Here is a 4,529-nt window from a genome sequence, read left to right as displayed (position 1 = left end):
CATCTGACTAACATTAAGAGAAGCAGTATAAATGGTTCCTACACCCCCCCCACGACCAGTCTGACGGGGCTCATGCTTATAAACATATCCTGACGGTGTCGACTCGTTTAGACCCATATAATCACCTGATTTAATCCAGGTCTCAGTGAGACAGAGTGCTGAGAGATTATTCTCTGTGATCATCTCATTTATAATCAGTGCTTTGGGTGCAAGTGATCTAATGTTTAAAAGACCAAACTTTAGAACTTTTTGGTGTTTGTTTATCTGGCATTTTTCAGTTTTAACTGCAAGAAGATTATTTCTGGATCTTGTGTATTTACTTCTTGGTTTTACTACACAAGGAATAGATACGGTTTCTATAAACTGGGCTGTGTGTGAACTTGTAACTATTTGTGTTGTAGCTCTGTGTTGTTTAGTGAAGCAGCAGGGTTCTGGTGGAACGTTATCTAGTTTTAACTGTGTACCACTGTGTATAGTAGAAATCACAATAAAAGCCTTTTGACTTGACTGGACTGGACTTGGTAATGGTGGTGGTGATGATGATGATGGTGGTGGTGATGATGATGATAGTGGTGGTTGTGGTGGTGATGATGATGATGATGGTGGTGGTGGTGGTGATGATGATGATGATGATGGTGGTGGTGGTGGTGATGATGATAATAGTGATGATGATGGTAATGGTGATGAGGATGATGATGATGATGATAATGATGGCAGTGGTGGTGGTGGTGATGATGATAGTGGTGGTTGTGGTGGTGATGATGATGATGATGGTGGTGGTGGTGATGATGATGATTATAGTGATGATGATGGTAATGGTGATGATGATGGTAATGATGATGATGATGATAATGATGGCAGTGGTGGTGGTGGTGGTGATAATGATGATGATGATGATGGTAGTGGTGCTGGTGATGATGATGGTGGTGGTGGTGATGATGATAATAGTGATGATGATGATGGTGGTGGTGGTGATGATGCTAATGATGATGATGATAGTAATAATGATGGTAGTGGTGATGATTATGGTGGGGTGGTGATGATGATAATAATGATGGTGGTGGTGGTGATGATGTTGATGATGATGATGATGATGATGGTGGTGGTGGTGATGATGATGATGATGATGGTGGTGGTGGTGATGATGATGATGATGATGGTGGTGGTGGTGATGATGATGATGATGATTATGGTGGTGGTGGTGGTGGTGGTGATGATGATCTTAATGATGATGATAGTGGTGGTGGTGATGATAATGATGATGATGGTAGTGGTGATGGTGATGATAATGATAATAGTGATGATTATGGTGGTGGTTATGGTGATGATGATGATAGTAGTGGTGATGGTGATGATGATAATAGTGATGCTTATGGTGGTGGTGGTGGTGATGATGATGATGATGATGATGGAAGTGGTGATGGTGATGATGATGATGATAATAGTGATGATAATGATGGTGGTGGTGATGATGATGATGATGATGATGATGGTAGTGGTGGTGGTGATGATAATAGTGATGATTATGGTGGTGTTGGTGGTGGTGCTGGTGATGGTGATGATGATGATGGTGGTAGTGGTGGTGGTGATGATGATAATAGTGACGATAATGATGGTGGTGGTGGTGATGATGATGATAATGGTGATGGTGATGATGATGATAATAGTGATGATTATGTGGTGGTGATGGTGATGGAAATGATGATGATAATAGTGATGATTATGGTGGTAGTGGTGGTGGTGATGGTGGTGATGGTGATGGTGATGGTGATGATGATGATGGTGGTGGTGGTGGTGATGGTGATGATGATGATGGTGGTGGTCGTGGTGGTGGTGATGGTGATGATGATGATGGTAGTGGTGATGGTAATGATGATGATAATAGTGCTTGTTGACGTCAGTTCCTGTTTCCTGTTTCCTGTTGTTGAACTGTTTGCCGGGAATTTTGTTTGTATCAGCGTTTTAAATTTTTTACAGTTCGTTTTCTCGCTTTCATCGCTTTAAAATATCAAAATATCTTTTTGATTATCTGCATGCTTCACTTTCCGTTGGCTCCGTCTCATCTATTTTTGCTTTCGGAAGAGCGCTTTTCTTCCCTGTTTGAGGGTTTGAAAGCAGTGAGCGGAGGATATTCACCAGAACTACGAACACACACTACAGTAATCACATTAAGGTACATAAAATCTCTACTATGCCGAACATCCAGTTCACTCAGTGTGTGAAGTGTGACATGTTTAGTCGGTCTTTCTCCGTTGTTAGCGATAATATTATCTGTGAGAAGTGTAAGCTAGTTTGCTCTTTGACGGAGAAGATCTTAGCATTAGAGGAGTGCATCCAGAGTCTAGAGAGAAGTAGTGAGTGTGAGAGCAGTCCAGGTTCTGCAGGGGAAAGTCTGGATGCCCTAGGTAAAGTTAATATTCCCCCAACTCCGGCATTAGAGCCCTTGCAGCGGGGTGAATGGGTGACGACTCGGCGGCATACTCGCAAAGCCAAAGCTAACGCTAAGGCTTGCCCACGGGAGCACCATTCCTCTCCGCTTCACGTGTCCAACAGGTTTGCTCTCCTCAGTGAAGCACCCGCTGACAAACCTAAAAGAGCTCTGGTTTTAGGAGACTCCATTCTGAGGCACGTGAAATTAGCTAGACCTTTAGGGGCACCAGCAGCACAGGTTATGTGTATACCGGGAGCCAGGGTGCCGGACATAGCCGGTCAGCTTAGATTCTTAGGAAAGCACAGGTTCTCTAAGATAGTTTTTTACACAGTAGCTAATGATATACGCCTTCGACAGTCAGAGGTTACTAAGAATAATATTATAGAGGTGTGTAAATTAGCGAAGGCAATGTCCGATGCAGTAACATGCTCTGGCCCCATCCCAATGTGACGTGGTGATGTAGCCTACAGCAGGTTATGGTCGCTGAACTGCTGGATGTCCGAGTGGTGCTCCAAAAACAATGTGGGCTTCATTAATAATTGGAGCATTTTTGAGGGCAAGGCTGGCCTGTTAGGGCGGGACGGTATCCATCCCACTCGGGAAGGTGCTGCTCTCATTTCTTGTAGTATAGGTCATAGTCTCAGAACAGCACTAGTTAATAAGTGACTGTCTAGAGCCAAGGCCAGGGAGCAGACAGACAGGCTAAACCGACCGTCTGCTAGCTGCACAGAGTCGTCACTCAGGATCCACCATATTGAGACTGTGTCTGTCCCCCGAGCAAAACCAAAATATAGGAATTATCAGAAAGTCTCTCTTAGTAACCTGATTAACATTAAATTAAATAGGACTGAACGCACAGCAGCACCTCTGATCTAAAAATTGGATTGTTGAATATTAGATCTCTCACGCCAAAAGCACTGACTATAAACGAAATTATTACCGACCAGGAGTTTAATATAATGTGTTTGACAGAAACATGGATTAAATCGAATGAATATGTAGCATTAAATGAAGCGAGTCCTCCTGGGTATAGTTACATACACCAACCCCGTCTAAATGGCAGAGGAGGCGGAGTCACAACTATTTATAATAATAATCTAAACGTCACACAAAAGACTAAACACAAATGTAAAACATTTGAAGTTCTTTACACCAACATAAAATATTCAGTGTCCGAAAGCAGGTCAAGTCAGTTAATTCCACTAATTATTATTTATAGACCCCCAGGGCCCTACTCTGATTTTCTGATAGAATTTGCAGATTTCATTACAAATTTAGCTACTTCTTTAGACAAAGCATTAATTGTTGGTGACTTTAATATTCATTTTGATATTGATCTCTTTTAAAATCTGCCTCAGTCATTGCATTTCTACGTCACCACGTTACCGTGTTAAGCGTACTTTCACGTCAGCTACAGCAGCGCGTTTTATCAATAATCTCTCAGAAATTACGATATTAGACAGATCTCCGTCAGACCCCGCAGAGCTCGACTGGGCCACTGAACATCTAGAAACAATGTTCAGTTATACTCTAGATGATGGAGCTCCCCTTAAGACCAAAATGATCAGGGAGAAAAAATTAGCACAGTGGTATAATGATCATACGCGCACCTTAAAACAGACCACTCGAAAACTAGAACGTAAATGGCGTCAAACAAAATGAACAGTATTTCAAATAGCATGGAAGGAGAGCCTCCTAAATTATAGAAAATCTCTTAGTGCTGCTAGATCAGCATATTTCTCCACCCTCATAGAAAATAACAAGCAGAATCCTAGATTTTTTTTTCTGCAGCAAAATTAACAGGGAATAAAAGCACTGCACTCACATGCACACCATCAATAGGTAGTAATGATTTCATGAACTTTTTTAATAATAAAATTGAAAACATCAGGCAAGAAATCCAGACGGTTAATATAAATCCAAATTATTTTACAAGTAACCCTGTAGACAGCAGTGTCATTATAACAGACAATCAACTACAAAGCTTCACTCCTATTCATGAGAGTGACTTAATTTCATTAATCTCCTCATCAAAATCATCAACCTGCATTCTCGATCCCTTGCCTACAAGTTTCTTTAAACAGATAGCTCCAGAGGT

Source organism: Silurus meridionalis, chromosome 1 (assembly GCF_014805685.1).
Source record: "Silurus meridionalis isolate SWU-2019-XX chromosome 1, ASM1480568v1, whole genome shotgun sequence".
Taxonomy (NCBI): domain Eukaryota; kingdom Metazoa; phylum Chordata; class Actinopteri; order Siluriformes; family Siluridae; genus Silurus; species Silurus meridionalis.
Note: the sequence above shows the minus strand (reverse complement) of the source record.